The sequence below is a fragment of the Felis catus genome, chromosome C2 (genome assembly GCF_018350175.1).
Source record: "Felis catus isolate Fca126 chromosome C2, F.catus_Fca126_mat1.0, whole genome shotgun sequence".
NCBI lineage: Eukaryota > Metazoa > Chordata > Mammalia > Carnivora > Felidae > Felis > Felis catus.
In genome coordinates, this window is record NC_058376.1 from 89,146,447 (window position 1) to 89,171,778 (window position 25,332).

Sequence of the window (25,332 nt, forward strand, 5' to 3'; positions counted from 1 at the left end):
TGTTTCTGTTAGCCAAACTAGAAAACCTCAGCATTCATGAGGGCTTCAGTTAGATTACTCAAAAGAGTTTTGTACCAGTAAAGGGGAGAAACTAGTCCTAGGCTAAACATTGCTTTGGTCCTGCTTAACAAAGGTTTAAAGCCAGAAACAAAAGGAGCTACTGTTTCCAAGAGATTTAGGCACAACCCAGAACAGAGCTCGAGAATATTTATAGGAATAAGGTCACCTGGGGGGCTCAGTTGGTTAAGTGTCTGACTTCAGCTCAGGTCATGATCTCACAGTCCATGGGTTTGAGCCCGCATCGGGCTCTGTGCTGAGAGCTCAGAGCCTGGAACCTGTTTCAGATTCTGTGTCTCCCTCTCTCTCTGCTCCTCCCCCACTCATGCTCTGTCTGTCTCTCTCTCTCAAAAATAAATAAACATTAAAAAAATTTTTTGAGGATGTTTATAGGAATATAAAAATACCCAACAAGATAAAAATCACATGTCTAGCATTCAACCAAAATTTACAAGGCAAAAAGTGAAGCAGGAAAAAGAGACCCATGATGACTAAACAATTGATCAAAATTGACCCACAATTCACATAGTGATATATACAGATGATATAGTTAGTGAATAAGGATATCAAAACAGTTATTATGACTGTATTCTATGTGTTCAAGAAGCTATAGGAAAGATTAAACATGTTAACTAGAGACATGGAATATATAAACTCCAGCTGAAGCTCTAGAGATAGAAATTGAAGCGTCTAAGATGAAAAATGTTCTAGACAGAACTGATGGCAGCTTACACATTGCAGAAGAAAACATTGATGAATTTGAATACATAACAAAACAAAAAACTGTGCACAATGACACAGAGTGAGAATTTTTTTTAATCTGAAAAAAATAAAAAGAGCTTCAGTGAGCTGTGGGGCACCTTCAAGAGGTCTACTACACCTGCAATTGGAATTCCCAAAGGGAAGGAGGAGGGGCAGAAAGTATCTGAAGTAATATTGTGATCATGGGTATAGTTTTTCCAAATTTGATGAAAACTATCAACCCACAGATCCAAAAACTGAAAAGACACACGAATAAAACTACAGTAGGGCACATTATAATCTAATTACTTAAAACCAGTGGTAATTAGAAAATCTTAAAAACAGCCAGTGACAAAAGACACAGTGCATGCCGAAAAACAAAATATATAGGAAAGCAGATTTCTTGTTAGAGACAACACAATCTAGAAGATACTGGGGTGTCATCTTTAAAATACTGAAAGAAAAAAAAATTGTCAACTTAGAATACTTCAGCAGTGAAAACACCTTTCAAAAAAATGAAGGCAAATAGACTTTTTCAAACTCAAAAAAAAGGTTCAAAAATGTATTCTCAGCAGACATGCACTACCACAAATGTTAAAAGATGTAGTTCAATAAGAAAGAAAATGATAGTATATGGAAATAAATGTCTACACAAAGAAATGAAGAGCACCAGAAATGGAAACTATTAAGTATAAAGAAATTTTTGTCACATTTTAAAAGTGTCTTTAAAAGATAACTGATTGTTTAAGGCAAAAACAACCACACAGTGTACTGTGAGTGCAAATATATGGAGGCCTTAAATGTCTGGCATCAAAGCCTGAAGGCTGGGAAGGGAGAAGTGGAGATATACTGTGGGGAGGTTTGCATACTCTATGCGAAGTGGGATAACACCACTTGAAGGTAGGTGAGGATAAGTTATGTGTACTACACTACCCATAAAGAAACCACTTAAATAACATAACAGAGGAATACGGCCAACAAGCCAATAAAAGAGATAAAATGAAGCCGTAAAAAATACTCAGTGAATTCAAAGAAGGCAGCAAAAAGGGAACCAAAAACAGATAACAGTGGGTTTCAAGTTTTGTTAATTTTTCTTCTCAGCAAAATCTCGTGTGTGTGTATATATAGTGAACCTTATGTTTACGGCTAAGCGGAAGAGAATAAGCAGACACAAGTAAGAGTGCTGTGGTTGAAGTGGGAGTGGCCACCAAGAACCCTCCCTGCGCATGCCCCGTGTGGCTCCTGAGGAAGAGTGGATCTGGGAGCACCTGTGCGTGGCTGCTCCCACCCCGGAAAGCCTCTTTTCCTCGACGGAGACCTGAAGACAAAAAGACTGACACCCACAGTTACTGACCTGGGACTGAACACTAGGTGTTTTTACTCACATCTAACTCCACCATGCTGCTGAGAATAGAAAAAAAAAAACACGGGAAGCACATGCACACTATCAACTGTGAAAACAGAGTGAAGAAAGTCAGAAAAGCATAATATGTGTATCTTGACAAACCTAACCATTAAATCTTTTCTTTTAACCTAAGATGAAAGCATGTATTAGGTATTTGATCTAGTATTTCCACTAATGCTCATTAGTATTTGTTTTCCTCAATCCAAATGGGCCTTTTTTGGGTCCATACGTGAAGACAACCCAGGCAATGAGCTTCAGATAGGAGGAATCTGAAATAAAAACAACTTATTAGTTTCAATGAATAAAAACACCACACCCTGCAAGTACTGCCAAATCAGCTAAAGGCTGAGGGAACGTATCATTCTTCGGAAGAGGGCTCTTTCTCCCTTTTATCTTTCTAATGATGCAAAGATGGTGTAATAAATTCTGAAACAATGACCTTCCTCATAGCATATTGAAATCAAATGTTCCATTTTCAATCTGTTTCAGGTTTTAAGTAATAGTAAAGAAAACCAAACTACATAAGGGACACACTTCCAAATAACGTGATAGATTTATTTCAATATGACATGAGTCCTAAAAACAAACACAGCCAAATGTAGTGCAGAACTGTGCTGTAAGTTTTGGTGGATGGTTCCCTGAACTATAGCAGTAGGAATAATGTCTCTAGGGTGAACATTGAAGTGTTGAGCTGAAAGGACCATTTCATGAACACAGGTACAGTCTAGGATGGAAGCAGAGCCACACCTGTGTACAGGGAAGCTGTCATTCTCCAAGGATGAGAACAGTCTTGGGTTCCAACCGGAGTCAACATTTCATTTCAAGCCAAGACTTACAAATGGTCAGGCCCCTGCTTGGTGTCTTACTGCTTCATTTCTGTGGCTGTCATTGAGTTCCAAGGCTACGTAGCAGGAAACATTGCATAGATTTCTTTATTAGAGTATGCTAAATAAATGTAAAAGCAATATTATCAACCAAAATTAAAAATTGTAATCACTATATAAAGGGTTTCTTTTAAAGCTCTTCAATCCAATATTGCTTTTGCCCAAACCAAGATTATTTTGAAAACATGAATAAAGTGGAATGCAAAATCAATGATGTCAATGAGCTTATTTTGCTTTCCAGCATGTGTGAGGGTATGAAACTTAGTCCTGTGTATCAATTACTTTTTTAAAATATGCATATTTAAGAGGGAAAATGTTTAAGAATCAGTAATATTGAAGTGGAAAAAATAAAATGTTAGTTTTCAAAATGAAATTGTTAAATGAATAAATCATTTGTGTGATTCGGGTTTAGTATTATTAGAAACAAGGTTTGGTACTCAACTCTATGGGCAAAGCTTTCCTAGCTCTTCTCCTTCAAATCAGTAAAGAACATATTTCTCATGCCTATGTTTTGAAAAGAATCTTTTTTTTTTAATTTTTTTTATGTTTATTTTTCAGAGAGAGACACAGACTATGAGTGGGAGAGGGGCAGACAGAGAGAGAGACACAGATTCCAAAGCAGCTCCAGGCTCTGAGCTGTCAGCACAGAGCCCGATGCTGGGCTCAAACTCACAAACTGCGAGATCATGACCTGAGCCAAAGTCAGAGAGTTAACTGACTGAGCCACCCAGGTGCCTCTGTTTTGAAGAGAATATAATTCAAAATTTAAGAGAGTGCAAATCTGTTGAAATCCATAAGGTAACATAAAAAGCATTAAAGTATGATTAAAGCTATTAACTCTTTAATACAAGGATTACTTGGACATCCTATCAATATTCATGAAAACATGGAGCTATAAGAGAAACTTAAGTCACCTATCTTCAGGTGGGTGAATGTCCAAACCTCTTACCTCTCAGTGGAGAGGAGAGATGGAATACAGAATAAGCTCAAAACATCCTTCAAAGGCTGCACATTCCCTCTCTCTCTATCAGATGAGGAATAGGGGAAATGTGAATGCTTGGAAACACTCCCTGGCTTAATCAGAATGTCAGTTCCCTGACCCTGTTAAATCCCATTCCAAAGAACTCTGGTCTAACCATCTTTTTTTTTTTTTAATGTTTATTTATTTTTGAGAGAGAGAGAGAGAGAGAGCTCAAACAGAGGAGGGGCAGAGAGAGAGGGAGACACAGACTCCAAAGCAGGCTCCAGGCTCTGAGCTGTCAACACAGAGCCCACGAACTGCAAGATCTTGACTTGAGCTGATATCAGACACTTAACTGACTGAGCCACCCAGGCACCCTTGGTCTAACCATCTTTACAATGATCTCTACAAATAAAGTTTCAATAACAATAATGCTAACAACAAAATAATGGCAATGTCTTATACGAAATGCCACTTTGCTATTTACAAGACCCTTTCATTTAATTACCTCATTTGAGCCTCACAACAGCTATGATTCTATGAACTAGTCATGGTTGACACTAACAGTCCATTTTACAGCTGACAAAAATGAGGGTCAAAGAAGTGAGGTGCTTTCCCCAGTTCCAGCTGTCTATGCTTGAACCAGGGCTAGAGTTGATGGTTATCTGATGCTCAGTTTGGCTCTCTTTCCCTGCACAATACAATCTCCTGTGCCATAATGAGATGATGCTCCCTAAATGAAAAAAAAAAAAAGAAAAGAAAAGAAAAAAATGTTTGGACTTAAATGCAGGCCCACTTATTCATTTAGTTCCTTCTCCTATCATTCCAACTTCTGGGTTAAGACTTCTAAAAATATGTGAAAGGAAACAAAAGAAAGAATTTCTTTCTTCTACCACATAAAATTTGAACAAAATATAGATTTAAGAACACTGTTATGGAACCAAGCAGAGAAAGGGGTGTAACCTGATGCCATTTTTCAAAATTTAATGGCTAGGGAAAGAAAGAGAAGATTCTGAGAGAAACAGGAGAGAGCTGGTCTGACTCAGTTATTAACCCTCAGATCAGACCTTCAAAGTTAGATTAGCTTCATAAAGTAAATAAAAGAAAAAGTACCCAGCTTCAAATCCTTCCTCAGAGAAGAAATCACATTGGATTCAGTGGGAATCAAGTTAAGAAGTCTTCCACACCATAAGAGAGGCAGGATGGGATAGAACTGACCAAGCAAGAACAGGAAGAAATTAAACGCCATGAAAACTCTGAAAACATAATACAGGGGAAGAAGGAAGAATGGGAGGGAGGGAGAAAGGACAAAGAAACCTAGAAAGAAAGCATTAACATTTGCTTCATGCCATAGCATAAATTAAGGAGAATATGAACTCAATAGTTTATTAAGTATGAGCACAAAGATGATGAGACAGTAGAATGAGAGTAAAAGGCAGATTTGACCAAACATTATCATCATAGGACTAATTCATAAACTAGAGATGGCAAGGAAGACTAGACACCATTGAATATGAAATTATAAAAGACAAACCACAAATTCAATTAGAATAATGCTAATGTAGAGGGAAAATGTTACAATCTCAAATAATGGTAATTGGTATCTCCATGCTACAGAAACTACAAATGAAGCAGAAGGTGTGATGAAAGATCAAGTAGCAAAAAAATCCCCAATACCCACACCCCAAGTGAAGGAAAAAAACTGGATATGCAAATCAATTCCGAGAAAATTTGAAACAGAAGGCTCAATATAGACATTACCTAGGTTAGCTATTGAACATCAAGGACAAACAAAGAATGACTTAGATGCCTAGGAAAGCATATCACCACTATGATGGTTAATTTTATGTATCAACTTGACTGGACCATGGTGTGTCTAGACATTTGGCTAAACATTACTCTGGTTGTGTCTGTGAGGGTGTTCCTGGATGAGATTAACAGTTGAATCTGTAGATTGCCTTGTCAGTGTGTCTCATCCAATCAATTGAAGGCCTGAATAGAATAAAAAGGCTGAGTAAGAGGGAACTTCTCCTTCCTGACCACTGAGCAGAAACATTTATCTTTTCCAGCATGCGGACTTCAACTGAAGCCTTGGTTCTTCTTGGACCTCGAGGCCACTGGCTTTCAGACTCGACCACACCATCAGCTCCCCTACTTCTCAGGTCTTCAGTCTCAGACTAGAACCTACACATCTGCTCTTGTGGGTCTCCAGCTAGCTGACTACAGATCTGGGAATTTCTCAGACTCCATAATTACATCAGCCAATTCCTTATAATAAATCTCTTTGTAAATATCCTGCATGTAGGATGATGGATATACACACATACACACACACTCTTGGTTCTGTTTCTCTGAAAAACTCTGACTAACATACCTACAAAGATGAAAAATATCAGATTGGCCTCATCTCATATGTCTTCACAATAACATGCAATAGCAGAAAACTAGAGAAATAGCCACAAATTTCTAGCGAAAAGAAACGGACTCAGGAGCATTGATTCAGTCATGATACCTTTCTAGTATAAAAACAACAGATTTTTTTCAAACATAAAAGAACCAGGGAATATGGTGCTAACGTGCTCCTTTTGAAAAAAAATATCTGACAATGAAATCCAAACAAATAAGACATGAATCAAAGCAAAGATCAAAGAAACTATAGTACAAAGACTGGTGGGGAATAACACTTTCATTTACACAAAGTCCTACGAAAACAATAGAATTATAATTATAGAATATAAACATTATAAATCTGGATAATTTGAAATTAATAATATAATAGCATTTGAGAGATGGACACAGGGGAGATGGAACAGAGACACTGTTAATTTTCTCATTTTATACCATCTAAAATTGGGAGGTGGGGAGGACTTATCAATATTCTTTACAACTTCTTTTATAATCTTACAGGGATATTTAGGAAATATCCCTAGTGAAGAAGAAATATTTACTTGAAGTTCAACAATTCTAGTTGAACTAGTTGTATTTTACTTGATTTTTCACCTATTAAATTCAAATTTTTCATTGAGAAATAATACCTATATCACGACACCATCTTTATATAAAGTCTAGCCATTTGAGTGCGTGCATAGAAAGGCGCACGTCCATCCAGTGCTAACAGTGCTAACAGTGGCAATTTCTGCAATGGATTTGGGTGATTCACTTTTACTTTTCATTTTTGCTTTCCTACATAGTTTGAATTATTTTTAAAACAATAAAAACAGTTACTCTTTAAAAGAAAATGTTAGAAACTATATGCAAAGATCTTAACCATAATTCTTCTTAAAATAAACTTTCAATATCTAAAAATATCAAGTCGCTCCCTGGCCATTGTCTTGCTATTCAAAATTTGACACAGGGGCACCTGGGTGGCTCAGTTGGTTAAGCATCTGACTTTGGCTCAGGTCATGATCTCACACTTTGTGAACTTGAGCCCCTTATCAGGTTCTGCATCGACAGTGCTGAGCCTGCTTAGGATTTTTTCTTTCTCTCTCTCTCTCTCTCTCTCTCTCTCTCTCTCTCTGCCCCTCCCCCACTAACGCTTTCTTTCTCTCTCACACAAAATAAGTAAATACACTTGTAAAAAAAAAATTGACATAGTGCTCCAAAAGGAAGACTCAAAATTTTCTCATGTACCTCTCCCTGCACTCTATTTCAATGCAAAAAGCCAGAGAATCCTCAGAAGGGAGAAAATTAGACCTCTCACCTCCTTCCTCTTAAAACATGTATAACTGTAGGACCTGCATTTTATCTCCACAGTAAATAAATAAAAATGACCCAGATATTGCCTTAAATCAAGTAGAATTTGAATAAGTGTGGACAGTGACAGTAGGTAGATCTAGGTCTGTATGCAGACTCCCTCATTTTCTAGTTGTGTGCCGTTGGCAAGTCCTTCTTCCTGATTATCAGGTGATAATACTACTGAGCATGGTATGTGATGGGGAGAATTAAACACACAGCATGTGTCGACAAATTGGCACATCTTGGGTCCTCAGTAAGTGGTAGCTATTACAACTTTCAAGATAATTATTTCATTTAATTGAAAGGAGGAGCTGGAAGAAGGAGCAAACTGGGGGACTCTCTAGAAACCTCTAGAAAGACAGCTCTTCCCGCATCATGACCCCCAGCACAGGAGTGATGGTGGGAGTATGAGTGCCCTTCCAGGTGAGTTGAACGTGGCAATTGCAACAAGGGAAAGTAGTAGAAGAGCCTCTTTCCTCCTAGGCACACCTTAGCCCAGCCTGGACTCACATCAAAAGGGGGCCTCTACTCATTCTTTCATTTCATAGTATCAGCTCTGTAGCATGTGTCTGGACTAATTTTTATGAGGCCTTAGAATATACCACTTACCAAGCTATAACGTGCAATCAGGTTTGTGAGACAGTGCTGAGTCTTTCCGAGCGAATGAGTGAGCGAAATGAACCCTCCTCCTGGCCCTTCACTGAACCATGGCACTCCAGGGTGTAGCTCTGCTTATATCACTGGGCCACAGAAATGCTATACAGGCCAGGTCTCAGAGGGTGCGCATTCCTCCTCTGCCTGTCTCCCTTGGAGGAGGGCACTTACAGGGCGCACAGCTGTCCAAAGAGGAATAAATCCTTAATAAAATAGGCAGTGTACCTCAGGCTTGGCTTTTGTGAGAGAAGAATAAACACGTGCTTCGTGGAGATTAAAGATAAGAAAATACTGTTTTCTGGCTACAGGTCCAAGTCCAATCTTTTATGTTCACAGAGTCCATCCTCTGAATCATAAGCACAGAGTTTACCAGGTATAAGGGCATTCTCTCCAGCTTTGGGCCTAATCCTGAGTCAGCCTAGACAGCAAACTCTCTCTCCCTGAGGAGCTGACAAGATATATTTATATCAGGTTCATAATTGCCAGAATTATTTCTCCTCCTTCAACTCGGACTTTTGTTTTCTGTTACTATGAGACAGCATATGAGCAAGGTATGAAAGTACTTTGTGCCACTCTATTAGGCACTCTGAAAAAACTTTGACCTCTCAGTTCTGTGTCGAAACGGATGTGGGCCAGCCCCTAGGCATAAATACTAAAGACTGGGAAATACTTCCACAAGCATTTGCTTACATTTCTTACACCATCTACATCTTTCCACAGAATGGTGGACTCTTCAGGGACACAGGCACCATTTTATTTCTCTTTAAGCTGTACAATGCCTGGCACTAGCAGAGGATCCATAAATGTCTGGTGGATAAAAGAATAAGGGAATTAATATGGAGATAATTATAATAACTTTCCAAATGGATTCCTTATTCCCGTCTTTTCCTTCCAAGTCACTCAATATTGCATTGCCAGCTTCCTCTCCTCCAAATACTTCACTCCCTCATTCAAAAATCCTCACTGGATTCTATTTGCCTGTACAGAAAAGGTCTCACTCCTTAGGCTGGAAATCAAGGCCACATAAACCTTTTCCAACATAATACTTCTATAATTCCCTTGATAATTCCTGGGTACATACCCTTCTCACCCACTCCCTCCTACATCCCCATATACCTCTACGTGCTCCCAGCACAAGTTGCTCTATCAACCAGAACCCCCTTTCACTCTCATCCCTACACATCTGAATTCTACCTCACTGGGCTTTAAGACCTGGCAGAAAAAGGCCTCTCAACAAATAATGAACAGTGATTGATATTTGCGAAATTAACTTCCCTCTTGTTATGCTCTTCGAGGATGGGGCTCTGTACAGCAACAGCTTTCATGATTTAAGAGCTCTGAGTGGGCAATCTCTGTGTAAAGTTTAGCTGTAGGAATAGCTTCTGTATTAATTAGGGTTCTCCACAGAAACAGATTCAACAGGACGTATGTATGTGCGTGTATATATAGATGGAGAAAGAGATTTATTTTAAGGAATTAGCTCATGCAGTTGTAGAAGCTTGGTAAACCCAAAATTTGTAGGGCTGGCCAAAGACCCAGGAAAGAGTCCAAAGGCAGTCTGCTAGTACAATTTCTTCTAGCTCAGGGGAGGCCAGTCTTTGTTCCAGTCAGCCTTTCAAACAATTGGATAAGGCTCACCCACGGTAGAGAGGGTAATCTGCTTTACGTAAAGCCCACCAATTTAAATGTTAATCTCATCCAAAAACACCTTCACAGAAACATCCAGAATGACGTCTTACCAACTCTCTGGGCACCGTGGCCCAGTCAAGTTGACACAAAAAGTTAACCATCACAGTTTCTAAAGACCTAGTATAGCTTCTTCTCGGTATCATCATTACCAACAACAAAAGGGAGGAATTTCTCTTGGCCCTTGGAATTTTCTCACTTTTTTTTTTTTTAATTTTTTTTAATGTTTATTTTTATTTTTGAGAGAGACAGAGACAGAATGTGAGTGGGTTAGGGGCAGAGAGAGAGAGGGAGGCACAGAATCCGAAGCAGGCTCTAGGCTCTGAGCTGTCAGCACAGATCCCGACATGGGGCTCGAACTCACGAGCTGTGAGATCATGACCTGAGCCGAAGTCAGACGCTCAACCAACTGAGCCACCCAGGAGCCCCAGAATTTTCTCACTTTTATTCCAGAGCCATCTTGAAACTAACCCCATGGATATTGGGCTCCTCCCATAAAGTATGGACACAGAAAGTCAGAGGGCTTGCGGGCATGCGAGGTGCACTGGAAGTTTCTTCCAGCACAGCTGAAATATGCCTTTGCTTTAGAGAAAAAAAAAAAAATTTAATGTTCATTTATTTTGAGAGAGAGAGAGAGAGAATGGAGGAGGGGCAGAGAGAAGGGGACAGAGAATTTGAAACAGGCTCTGTGCTAACAGCAGAGAGCCAGATGTGGGGCTCAAACTCATGAACTGTGAGATCATGACCTGAGTTGAAGTCGGCACTTAATCCACTGAGCCATCCAGGTGCCCTGAACATATTAAGAGAAATAAAAGGAAATGATCACAGAAAACTACAACAGCACGAGTTGCTAAGTTCCCAAAGAACAGATCTCTGGTTCTAGCATTGTACACTCCTTCACAGTTGTCTAGGCCTGGCCACACCTGACCCCTGCCTGGGAATCAAACAATTCTTACCCAAACAGTTCCTTTTTTTAATTCCTAGAATTATGGGTCTTTTCCCCCAGCTTTTTCTCTATCTCTCCCTCCTGGAAGAAAGGTTGAAACATCTGCAGACAGATCCTCCTAGAAAGGCTAAGTAGTTAGAGTTTCAAGTCCAGCCAAAACTCTCCTCCTTGTCTCACTGACACTTGTCATATAAGGAAATAGTCCAGGCAGAGATATGCCCTCTCTTCCTCCAGGTTATCAGTTATTTTCTCATAGCTCTTTTCTAACCAGTTTTACCCGTATACTAGGAGATCCTGAACAAACCCCGCCATGTTGATCCCAGGCTTGATCAGACAGACCATGGCTTACATTCTCTGTGGTGTGAGATGTGGAAGATCTGGCCTCCTTGAAAGTAATGACCCATGAAGTTTCCATTAATGTATAATCACTCTCCTGATGGAGTTGAGCATAACTTCAGCTACTGTGGGATTGAGGGTTCTGCTGACAGGCCACCAGTGCCTAGTACAGAGTACAAACCTATAGGATTTTCTGCCCAGCACAACTTTTCCAAGAATTGGTCCCCTCCCTACGCATATTCTCACAACCCATCCATACATGCTTTTTGCCACAGGAGCCACCACATGTATACATTAGGGCCCAGCTCCCTGGCTAGTGTTCATTCATCCACAGGCTAGCACCAGACTTAAGCTGAGCCATAGTCCTTCTTTGCAGCTTGTGGCCTTCAAATGAAGTACAAGTTGAACCAATCTCTCTCCAGTAGCTCCACACTTAGATACAAAACTCAGGTACTTTTGGCAAGCATGTCTTCCATCAAGTGGAGAAAGCTACTCTGAAATGAGATAGAATGAAGTCAACATCCAGAGAGGCCCATGAGACTGAGAAGAATCCTGACTTACTTCTAGTCCCTGACTTCAAGTATTCACACCTGTACCTCTGGTTCTCCCTATGTCTTGATTATTCAATGTTTTCTAGAAGTCTGTGGAAGAAAACAACAACAACAACAACAAAAAACAAAAAAAACACCCCAGTCCAATAAATTGCCTTTCTTACATAAGGTAGTTTTGGGTTTCTCACATTTGCAACTGAAAGGTCCCAAACATTATATAATGTGGAACTCTTCAGTGCCACTTTGTCTACTGGAAACAGCAACACCTGACTGCTGGGAGAATTGGTTGATATCATTCATGTAGAAGTCCTATATCATCTATAAAACACAATGCATGAATGTGATTCTTCTGAAGTCCTTATAGTCAATTAACTGGGGGTTAAAATTTCTGCTTATAGAGTAGACAGTTGGTCAGGCTTCATGATTTTCTAACTTTCTCATAGTTTTTATAATATATTATCACTCGGTGTGATCTTGAGTGTTACCTAACGTAAAGTCGTCTTTAGATTAATAGCACTTTGAATACAAAAGCAATGTATGTCATTTAAACACAATAATAGCATCTGTAAAATGGCCTATTATACATCTCAGTCTGTAATACCTGGATGCTTAGGGATCTATGAAGTTAGCAAGACACCCTGCTGCTATTTTAAATATTTTCAGACTTCTAAATGCAATTTTACATGTACCATATATTTATTTATACAAGTTAATTATAACATCCGATTTCTTTGCTTTGGGCTAAAATTATGTCAATTCAGTCTGGCAACTAAGTCATGTTGTTCAAAAATTCTGATAGCCTCTTGATGATACCATAGGCATTCGTCTGATGAAATCGGGGGGGGGGGGGGGGGTCAGACCATTAAAGTGCCATTAAAATGCCATTTCTTTGGTTCTTGAACACTTTTTGCTATTCCCAATACAGATGCTCCTGAGAAGAGAAACAAATTAGGCCAAATTTCCTGAAGCACTTCCAGGAAAACACCTCTAATAAGAGAGCAGGGTGAACTAGGAACCCTGGGGATCTGAGTGAACTAAGCCTGAAGCAGCTGAAAGTCCAACATTTAAATCAAGTCTTCTGTTGGATTTGGCATTCATACAAATTATACACCCTACACCATCATATACCCAGGTTTGCTTTCACATAAAACTGTCCTGAACTGCTTAGCAGCAATAGAACCAATACTGTAAGAAGATGCACTGCATTATATCCTGTGGCTGTAGGTGATCCTGGATCACTCTATCCTGTCAGATGAGGAACGAGTCCTGGGGGACAGACACTGATAAGACCCCAAGGAGGAAGTCAGAAGAGGAAAGGCATTGAAACGGTGGTAGATGAGTACCAATATAATTGTATGAGGCCAGGGGACATGTTTGTAATTGTGGGCAGGCTTGTTCAAACAGCTGTCCCCACGTGCCCCAGGGAGTGGGAGGGGCAGAACTGGGGAAGTGGAGCTGTGGGAGCCAGTACTCAATGAGGCAGGGTGGTTCTTCCTCAGGAGGCTCTCTCTTGCTCCCTTCCCTTATGGTCAAGAAGGCTGCTCTGTGCCCACAGTAACCTTTCCCTCCACTTCCTCTTTCCTTTCCTGTTCCTTAACCTCATTTTTGTTACTCCTTCCACTCATTTTCCTTATTTCCTCTTCCACTCTCCCCTTAATCCAAAGGTAGGGTTTACTATTGTCTGTGTGTTTATGGGGGTGTGGGGGTGTGGGGGAGGGGAAGGACTGGGATCAACATTATATTCTCTCTTCATGAAGAAAGAAACATTTACACTTCCTTTAATTTCATGCCAAAAGGTCTAAATGGTTATGAGCACAATGGGGACGGGGGGAAAAAAAAGAACATTCTGCCACTTTTTTTCCACTCTGTACTAACTGGTATTGATGCCAGTGTTGGAGGTGGCTTTCAACATCACTGAGCTTTAGCAATTCTCAAGCTTTTGAAATTGAAGAACTCCTTTTCAAATCAGTTTATTGGAAACATGAAAAAAAAACAGTATTATTTTTAGTGTATAAATTTAACCATTATGTTCGATATTCAGGGCCCATGAAAGGTAACAGAAACATAACTTTATTCCTTTCTCCCCACTGCCCCTGCATGCCATGCCCGTGTTCCTTTTCCTTTGGATACAATATAGAGCGAGGCTTTTCTGATCCTTCCCAGAGTTAACCAAGAAAAAAAGAAAGTCTTCTGCTCACTGTATTCCTCCAAACAATGTCAGGTCAGTAATTAGTCTGATGAGTCTAGTGTAACCAAAATTCTGAGTTCCTTTCAAAGTTTATGCTTTTCCCTCCCACTTTAGGCTGGGCTCCAGTAGTAGGGGAGGAAATTTGGGTAGGCTAATTCTTTTTTTTTTTTTTAATTTTTTTTACATTTATTTATTTTTGAGAGACAGAGTGAAACAAAGTGAGAGTGGGGAGGGGCAGAGAGAGACAGAGGGAGACACAGGATTGGAAGCAGGCTCCAGGCTCTGAGCTGTCAGCATACAGCCCGTCGTGGGGCTCATACCCACAGACCACGAGATCATGACCTAAGCCAAAGTCAGAGGCTCAACTGACTGAGCCAACCAGGTGTCCCAAGGGTAGGCTAATTCTTTAGCTTCCAATCTGCCCACTTTCTTCTATCTGTTTTGCCCCCAGCTAATTAATGAAGTTTCTGACACTTCCAGGATTAAAGGGTCAAGAGAAAGGGGAGAGGCCAAGGGTCAAGAAAAGTTTTACTCAACGGGTACCCTGATGGGCCCAATAAATATGTAAAGTTGCCTCTTTCTCTCCTGGGGTGTTGTCATAGGTTCTTGGGAGACCCTTTTATGAACTTCCATTTGCTGTTACCATTACAAAGGTAAGTCAAAGTCTTTTTTTTTTTTTAATTTTTTAATGTTTATTTATTGTTGACAGACAGAGACAGAGCGAGAGTTGGGGAGGGGCAGAGAGTGAGGGAGACACAGAATCTGAAGCAGGCTCCAGGCTCTGAGCTGTCAGCACAGAGCACAATGTTGGGGCTTGAACTCACAAACCACAAGATCATGACCTGAGCCAAAGTAGAATGCTTACCCGATTGGGCCACACAGGTGTCCCTAATGCCTTATTTATTTATTTATTTATTTATTTATTTATTTATTTGGGGGAGGGAAGGGATAGAGAAAGAGGGAGAGAGAGAATCCCAAGCAGGCTCCATCCCATCAGCGAAGAGCCCAATGCACGACTCGAACCGTGAAATCATGACCTGAGTCGAAATCAAGAGTGGGACACTTAACTGACTGAGCCACCCAAGTGCCCAAAATCAATGTCTTTAATTTATTTCTTAATGTTTACTTATTTTTGAGAGAGACAGAGCACAAGCAGGGGAGGGGCAGAGAGAGAGGTGGACACAGAATCCAAAGCAGCTCCACACTCGAGCTGTCAGCCCAAAGCTTGACGCAGGGCTCGAAGTCATGAACCCTGAGATCATGACCTGAGCTGAAGTTGGATTGTCAACTGACTGAGCCACCAGGGTGTCCCAAGTCAATGTCTTTAGACTGGCAACTAATGAGTCTTCCGTCAATCCCTACCTCCAGGATCTTCTACTGAGGTTGCCTTGCTATCCTAGGTAGCTTTCTCGTGTAGAATCTAAGGCAACCCCAAGCTAGCTCTTTCTTTCTTACCTTCATCTGGTCCACAAGAAGGGTGCACCGCTCATGTTTCATTCAAGGAGTGCAGCCACATCCTAAACCGCACCCTCCACTCTACCTGGAGTGCTTCAGCCAGCCACTGGTGCTAGGTCTCTGAGAGTAGAGTCAGATAGAGATCCAGGGGGTCTCCTCAAACTACAGGAAGTACAAATCAAGTACTCTAAGTGATCTCCCTAAAACTCTGCTCACTGATCACGGGGTGAGGAAAAAGCACCCACTTTAACCCCCTCTGTGGGTAAAGAATACTAACAGCATACGGACAACTCTCTCGAAAAACAAAATCTTCCAACTGCCATCCATCCTTGGTCTCCTCAACTTTAATTGTTTTGTATTCCAAATCAGGTGAGGGATAAAGCTTGCAGAACTAGTGTTCAACTTCTCTTTGCTGGTTCTGTATAGAAGTCTGGTTTCTCTGACAATACATTTTAAGTTCACACTTATCACAGTTGAACAAAGATGCTTTTCACATGAACTCAGAAATTTGAAAACAGGAGTTGAGAATGGTCACAGGTCAGCCTTTGCCTCTATGCCATCAGTCAGGCATTTGCAGAACCTCTGAAATGCCAACATGAAGCCATCCCACTGACAAGCACTGGTCTGGTCAAGCTCTTCCTATTAGAAATGAGGAACCTGAAGCCTAGATGAGTTAAGAAATTCTCAGGATCACACAATTACAGGCAGCAAAATTACAACCAAATCACAATCCCTTGATGCCTACTCTGGTAAGTTTATCACCACACAGTCTTGACTGGCTCCTGTGTCTCTTGGAGAAGTGTTGAAAACTTGCATGGGTTGGGCAGCCCCATGGCTCTACAGTCAGAAGCCTGGCCTCGCATCCTGGCTCCTCATGTACCCCTTGAGTGATCCTGGGCAAATGTCTTATCCTCTCCAAGCCTCGGGGTTTCTATCCATAAAGTGACATTGATAATGGTATGAGGAACATAATGGATAATTTACAGGAAAGTACTTTCCAAACCGCTATGCCTTGAGCCAATGTTAGCTGTCATTATTATTATGACACAAGGGAGGTGGTAATCACAGTTTGTTCAGGATAACCTTAGTCTTAGAATTATTACAAGATTTGTAATTTGTGACCATGGTTAGTCATAAGAAATGCATGATCCCTAAACAAGTTCCAAAAGCTTTTCATATAACCTTTATGCAACTGTAAGACTATCTATTATCTAGCCTATTAAAAATATATATTATTTAAAGAGAGCAGTACCCATGTTATACTAATACAGTGTTAAAGAACAAACAGCAAATGACATATACATTTAGTCTCTAAGAGCTATAAACACACAGCTAGATAAACAAAGGGAGATTACAGAACACCATAGAACAAAGGCACAGGCATCACCACAGGTATGGGTAACACCTGTCCAGAGCAAGAGGACTTTGCCTCACGAGTCTATGGAAAAGGAAATGGCTTTTTCCGGAGGAATAATTTAGTAACAGACCACAAGGCACCCACTTCAACACCACGTGCTGCCTGATAGTCTTTCTAACACACAGAGGAAAAACACATATGAAGGACCTCCCCCAGTAGGAGTCACTGGACCTAATCAAAGTCAATGGCACGGAAAATGTCAGGAGGCCTCAAGGAGTGTCTTATGGAGGCTCAGGGGGAAGGCTGCTGGCACTGGAGGGTTCTCCAAGCAGGAAACCCCGCCCTTTGTCCTTGCTTGATCTCTTCGGATTGCAAAATATGTGCAACGCTCTTGTATGACCTAAGAGCCCTTCAGAAAGAGGGAAAGGGGGCGGGAAGAGGAACACTTGGCAGAGGAAAAAGCTATCATCTTCACTGTCACCATTTTCTGAGAGAAGCAAGACATCAAAAAGAAAAGGGTTACACTCAGACCAGACAACTCTAGTAGTTACCATCCAATTTCAGCCTTCCTACGAGGGATTCTAAGACCAAGCTTACATTTGTTTTTATTGACATGTATTGAAAGCAAGAAAAGCAAGTTTGGGATTAGCCATGTGTAAATAAAAGCACTGAGCTACAGGATCAGTATGTGGGAGACTAATGCCTGGGTGCATCATGATATAAGGTGACACAGGAAAACCAAAGGGCACGGTAGCCCAGTTAACTCCAACAGGCAGCTCAGATCCATCTATGTCTGATACCTAAAGCTATTTCATCTTGTGTCTTTTCTCAACATAACCATACACGTACATGCCAAATCACTCGTATTTTCTACTACTATTTAAAAGGACATATTCAATGGAAGCACACCAGCTTTATTCTTTTACTTAAAAGGTCATTTTTCCTTTAATTTTAGGGGATAAGGGCTCTGAGGACCATCATTCTACTGGTCTATGGGTCAAGTCATTCTGCTATGAAAGGGCTCAGTCCTGAAGGGATACTGTGCAATTTCTCAGGGCACTTGAGAGACTCTTGAGCATCCAGGCAAGATACTCCTGAGTGTGGTTACATGGGGAATGGGAAGAGCAATGAACATTTTGGAAAGTGGCCTTAAAAATGAAAATCTCTTAAGTTAAAATCTGGGTCAGTCAACATCCACTTGCCAAGTTGGGGGTCAGTTCCAGATGCCCTCTGGATTTTTCAGACATACTGAGCCACAATCTGCTTCCGTGATGCTGCGCCCCTCCACTGGAGACATAGGGTGTTAACAGTGTACGTTCCCACAGGGAGGAACACAGTACTGGCTCAAAGGACATTGAACTGTGATCATCAAACCCTAAATGTATTTTTTACCTGACCATGCCCTCTTCGTTTATTTCTTATCTCTCACAGGGATTGGTGCTGTACAGGCAGGAACTAGTGACTGAATGAACAAATGAATGGATGTGTTAATTAACACATGGCGCCTGATTAGACATAAAATCATTTGTCTAGTTTGTGAACATAATAGTGTTTTCTTCCCCAATGCTGTTTACTTGAACGTGATGCCATTATTTATTAAGATAAATGCACCTTTATATTTCTAAGACTTTGTGCTAGTTACAAAATGCTTTCACATGCATTATGTTATTTAATCCTCATAGTGCTGTGAATTAGATATTATTATCCCCCACTGTAGATAAGATAGGTGATCTTGTCCGAGGTACACAGTAAGCACAGAGCTGGACTTGAATCCAAATTTTGCCACATATAACTAGCAGTCTTCTCCCCTGGGTTGAAGCGTGAGTAGGAAGGCAAAAGTTATATTAATTTGTAAACAGACACCTGTTTCTGAAGATGTACTAGCATGTAATGCCCAGATAGGGGAAGTGGAATCTCTAAACTTTGGACAAGCTCTCCCACAAGGCACCTGGCTTGCTGCTGGCTACATCTGTTTTGGAAAAGCACAGCAATCCTATGCCAGGTCACTCAACCCAGTTTACATTAGGTTATAACCACTTGCTTCTAAAATAACTAGTGCAAAGGGGGGAAATTCAGACAATTAACCAGTTACTATTTTGTTTACCCATTGATAAACAATCTTTGGGGTAGACTTTTGTCTTTGAGTTGAATTGCTACATTCACAAAGACACCACAATTATTTCCTCTCCAGTTAAATGTCAGCCCACAACAAAGAAGCCAGGAGGCTTGAACAGCAGGAGTCAGTATTAAAACAACAAAAAAACAACAAAAAAACAACTAGGCCTCAAAATGTGGTCTGCATCCTAAGCCCCTGGTACTCTTTACTGTGCTAATGATCTGTGTTGTTGGCATTGCTTCTACACAAACGCTTACTCTCCTACAGTTGTAAGGGCCTCAGAAATCATTTAGTGTGGCAGTTTTCAAACTTTGAAAAGACAGTACTCAACACTTTATTTAAATGAAATGTAGTATGGAAGCCCAGTGAGTAGAGCAAATCCAAGCAGATCTGCTTTGGTTGAAGAGGAGACTGTGATGAGCCTAAGGGTCTCTTCCCAACGGAACTATAAAAGTAGTGTAGCCTTTGTTTTACATATGAGGAAAAGAAACCCAGAAAGCAAAATGACAAAGGTGAAGAACTAGGAAACCCGCTCACATGGTTCTGCTACATTTTGGATTTCTACACTCCCCATCTCTGTTTAGCTTTCATTTCTCTACCTGGTTTCCAGTCTCCTCCCACATCCCACCCACTTACACCCACTGACTGCACACAGAACCACCCCAACATTCTAAGTGTGCTGCCAACACTGAGAGAATATCCTATTTCCCAAATGTGCCTAGTCAAAATTGTTAACAGGAACCCTTGTTAAAAATGAAGATTCTTGGGGGTGCCTGGGTGGCTCAGTTGGTTGAGCATCTGACTCTTGGTTTTGGCTCAAGTCATGATCTCACAGTCTGTGAGTTCGAGCCCTGCATCAGGTTCCCCCCTGACAGTGCAGAGCCTGCTTTGGATTCTGTCTCTTTCTCTCTGCCCCTCCACCGCTTATGCGCTTCCTCCCTCCCTTTCTCTCTCCCTCTCTCTCTCTCTCTCTCAAAATAAATAAACTTAATTTTTTTTAATGCAGATTCTTAGATTCCCTTTTTTTGCAGATTCTGATCCAATCAGCTTGGGATGAACCTAGGTGATTCTTTTTATCAGGGAAGTTTGGGAAACACTTGTTGGTTGGAATGAGTCAAGGATGTCCTCTTACAGAGAACATAAAGAATATACTTAAGTGCGATATTTATCACCCATAAAGCCAGAGGAGATCTAAGTATTGTCAGAAAAGTTTTCTCTCTTCTCCATAATCAAGGAATGTCAATTTACAGGCAAAAAGGAAAAATTTCAACCAAAAAAATATCTCCATTCACTTTTGAAACCACAAGGATTTGAAGGTACATTACTCTAAAATGTTACACATGACTTGCATCAGTAGAAAGGTAGATTTCACAATGTGATCTCTGCTCCCTCACTGACAATTACCTCCTGGCTGCCCACTTCTCAGGCACTCCTGTACTACCTGCTCTCTGCCCACGGGGACTACCACGGGTCCTTGTTTTCTTCCTAAATCATAGGTCTGCTTCCTCGAACACATCATTCCTTCAATGCAGCCTGGACTCCAGGATCAGAAAACCGACAGTGTACTCACTTAGCCACCCTAGACTTGCCATGATGTCTTGCCTAACTATGTTTATAACCCAGATGCCTGTCCCCTGGAAGTATCTTTGCCCTCTAGTAAGCTGGTTTGACCCTTTCTTTTAACATTTACACTTCCCCTTCCAACCTATATATGATATATGCACCCATTTTGTTTTAGAAAAATAGGCATTTATCTTTCCATATCTGGGCTTGTCTCATTTCCTTTCCAGGAGTCATGTGGCTGTGACCTGTGTCTCCACTCTACTTGAGTCCAAAGCCCTCTGCCTTGGTCTTTGATTACTTTTCTGCTAATCCTGGAACTAGAGGACTACTTTTTTCCTTTGCAACAGTGCAGTCATTGGTGATGCTAGCCTCAAAGGATGGGATCACAGAGAACCAAGCTTCTCAGTGCCACATCACTCCTTAACTCCCTATGTCACTATTAACACAAGGCTAATATGAGAACAGACTATAATGAAGAGTGGGGGATAATTAGAGGGAATATATCTACAACTGGGTGCTGAACACAATTGTTTCCAGAGTTCAAGGAAAGAGGATTTTAAATTCATGATAGAGGTTCCTCGTGGACAAACTCCAGTTCCTAGTTTTGTTTCTGTTTCTTGAGGTCTTCAGAGAGATCTCCCCCCATGATCCTTCACTGTATGAATAAGGACCCCCTCTCCATAGACGAATTATATTTACTGTAGAATTTGTCCCAACCCACACCCACATTGCTCCCCAACACACACATGCACACATGCATGTGCGCGCACATGCACACAGACCTATATGCATGCACATCAGGACGATTCATATGATAAATAACCCACAGCAGCACTCTAAGAATATCACACTGTGGAGCAGGGGACATGAAGACAGTTTGGGCCAGGCTCCAGGTCTCCATATCTTGTTTACTACACAGTGACTGTGTAAGTATAAGGTGAAGCTCAACCTCTGTATTGTCTATCTCTACTCCTGCTTATCTCTGGGTCACCTTTAAGAAACACATATATGCATGCTCCCAAGAAGAAACAAAATCCACCTTACCAAAGCCAACCTAATCAATAAAATTTTCCCACACCCCCCCCAAATACCCTTTATACAATTATGCAGAGGAATTACAGATCCCCTTAGCCCAACCTCCTTGTTTGAGCTCATGCCTTCCTACCTACAACAATCAGGTTGAGTGGATTGCTCACACAGCATATTGGTAACACTACAAAAATGTGATTAAAATCAGTCTTATGCATTGTCTATTGGGTTATGATTTTATCTTCAAAATACTGTGAGGCAGGTGGAGCAGATAAGGCATATTACTAGTTATCCTTCAATATCCATCCTCCGCTTTCACACTAACACTGTTTTACCTGGTCACATGGCTTCTTAGCTACAGACTTCCACCATATCTAGCATGAGACCACTGGTTCCAGCCAATGGAATGTGGTTTTGCCCTTCAACAGACTAAGTGAATGCTCCTGGCCCTTTGGTTCCTTCCTGCTGGCTATGGGATGGCTACAACAAAAACTAATGCCTTAAACCCAGATGTGGACTTCCTATCTCTGGGCTTCTGCAGAGAAGGAAATAAAAACTACTTTGTGGGGTGCCTGGATGGCTCAGTCAGTTGAGCATCTGACTTCGGCTCAAGTCATGATCTCATCAGTTGATGAGTTCAAGCCCTGCATCAGGCTCTGTGCTGACAGCTCAAAGCCTGGAGCCTGCTTCAGATTCTGGGTCTCCCTCTCTCTCTGCCCCTCCCCTGCTCATGCTCTGTCTTTCTCTGTCTCAAAAATAAACATTAAAAAAATTTGTTTTTAAAGAAAAACTACTTTGTGTAAGCCAACATCTTTGGGGTACTGTTTGTTACAGATGCTTAGGTGGACACCTGTCAAGTACAAGTCCTCATGGCTGTGAAGTTCCTTAAAGGTGATATAACCAATAAGAGGCAGAGCTAAGCCTTGGCCCCAGTTCTCTAACCACAGGGCTTTCCTCAACCATCCTAAAGGTCTTTGCCAGAACTTAGACACTTTGTACAGAATAGAGATAGCATATTATGAAATGTGACATTTTATTCCATGTCCTTTTGTAGTTTCCTTACTATAAGTTTGCTTCTGTTAAGAGATTGCTGTCCAACAATCACCAACATCTACTGCAACAGCAGCTTCCCTATAGCCTAGGAGCTTAAGAGTATAGCACACTTCTGGAAGCAATGACCTCTTTCTCTTTAGTAGGTTTAGCAGGGAATTTTAGCCTTGAAACATAAAGGCAAAAAACTTATAACCAACAAGGATAATAGAGGCTTTACAAATAAGTAGAGGAAACGGAGGGCCTAATAATGAGAGTTAATTCCTAGTGACTCAGTAAATGTAACTCTGTCCCTCAGACCTTTTCCAACAATCCTGCTTAGACACACAGTGGATAAAAGTGAAATGACCTTATCATTGCCAACAAAAACACTGGGAGGCAGAAATTTAATTTTAAACCACCATTCCTCAACCTCACCAGGAAGAATAAATCACCGTTTGACAACCACACACTAAATCCATCCAAAGAATGGATGTTATTAACCCTATTTTGGGATTCGCTTTAATACTAATAGCAAACTCATGTAGCATTTACTATATACCAATACCATTCTATGTGATTTTCACGTACTAACTCTTCTAATTCCTACAACTCAGTAAGTACAACTGTAGGTACAATTGTTTTTCCCATTTTGCAGACAAGGAAGCGAAAGACAGATATATTTTACATGCTTGTTAGGACACTATATTTTAGTAGGTGTAGAAAATGCCATCTTGTAGAGATTTTTTTGTGGATGGTATCCTGAATGATAATTGGTGATGAAGTATAAGTATTTACAATTTCACTCACCATTTCCCTTCCCCAAAGATTGTACTCCACTGAAATTAACTTGCTTCCTCAGTAGACAAAAACAAACTATCTGACTATACTGAGTTTGTACCTAAAAGATTATTCTCAGCTAGATCAACTGTTCCCCTGTTCAAGAAATTGTGTCTTCATGTTTTATAGAGCACACATCTCAGTACTGAAATTTTTCATATTTTTCAATCTATTTATTATCACCCTACAGTTTTCTTCATAAGAAAACCTGGTTTCTTGATATGTAAGTGCCTATAAGAATTAGAATACTAGTGTTTATCTTTGCTTTAGAAAAAAATGAGTATATAAATACTTAGAAAAAATGAGTATAGAAATGAGTATATAAATGAGTATATAAATACTTATCTTTCAAAATCTGTACTTAATGAGAATGGACAGTTAACAAGGAACCCACAAAAGGTACCATAGATTTTGACCATTTTAGTTACAAGCCAGATCTTCCAATGGAATATATTTGCAACTCCCTGTTTGAGTAATTCCAGAGATTTTTATAACATTTTAGTGCCAAGACAATACTATTGTATTGCATTGTTTTACAGCATCCAATTCTACCACTGATATATGGAAATAGCTTGTTTTGCTGGTTGTCAATTGAAACAGTCCAAATTCCTTTTCTTCTTTAAACAATATTAATTTTTGTCTATGCTATACATGGCAAAAATTCATAATTTTCTCCATTCTCACCTTCTTCCATTTGGGACACCAAGTGCTTGACCAAAAAACAAACTAACTCACTAAATTTCTTAACGACATCCCCTTGCAGATAGAAGTGGCCATTTGTTCTCACCAATGACATATAAATGGATGTCACTGGTTGGGACTTAGAGGAAACGTCTTTAAAAAGTGACAGTACAGGGGCACCTGGGTGGCTCAGTCGGTTAAGTGTCTGACTTCGGCTCAGGTCATGATCTCACAGTTCATGGGTTCGAGCCCCACATCAGGCTCTGTGCTGAATGCTTGCTCAGAGCCTGGAGCCTGCTTCAGATTCTGTGTCTCCTCTCTCTGCCCCTCCTCCACTCATGCTCTGTCTCATTCTGTCTCTCAAAAATAAATAAATGTAAATTTGAGAAAAATTTTTTAAAATGGCAGTACAGATGCAGCTAATAAATATTTTCCTCTGCCCTTACTCTTCTTCCTTTCTTCTTAGAGAGTAGATGTAATGTCAAAAGGGGTACAGGGAGCTTAGGCTCAGGAGGCAATAAGCATCCATTAAGGAAACTGAGTGGAAGCAAGGAAGGGGCCTGGATTACGTTGGGAGCAAGGAGCTACCATAACAACCCTGTAATGCCTAGCTCCAGACATCACATAATGTGAAGAAATAAAAACCTTCATTTGTTTAAGCTTCTGTTTTTGTGGTTTCTGTTGCTCACAGCCAAGAACAATTTCTAACTTCTAAGTGATTAGATTAAACAGTAGCAGAGGATATAAAGGTTTTCAACATCTTGAAGCTTAAAAATTGGGATAGGTCTACAAAGCATGGTTAAACATTCTGTTATACAGCCATCAGGTATTTTCAAACAATATTTGAAATCAAATCATCTGTTGGTGAATCAGATCAATCATTTGAAAATATGATTCAGTTATTAAGAAAGACAAAAATACTAATGCCACCATCCATCCTCCATTTATTTCAGTAAAAAAAAAAATTTGAACATAGGGATAAAACACCCGGTATAATTTTTTCCTTTGGAAATTGATAGGAAATGCAGAAAGTTTGGGGGTTCTTAACATGAAAGACTCTTGTGCTCAGGAATATGCAAATATGTAGTAAGAACTTCTAAATTGTAGAGTTTTAT

At 40.4% G+C, this 25,332-nt stretch overlaps 1 long non-coding RNA gene across 1 annotated transcript in view; it reads right to left on the reverse strand.

Moving 5' to 3' along the window:
* Positions 1–412: 412 nt before the first annotated feature.
* LOC123380021 overlaps positions 413–25,332 on the reverse strand; it is a 78,492-nt gene continuing 53,572 nt past the window's right edge. The window contains exons 5-6 of the long non-coding RNA XR_006585238.1: positions 2,951–3,104; positions 413–2,472 (exon numbers count right to left, since the gene is read on the reverse strand). This is a non-coding gene — a long non-coding RNA (uncharacterized LOC123380021). The remainder of the gene's footprint in view (positions 2,473–2,950; positions 3,105–25,332) is intronic.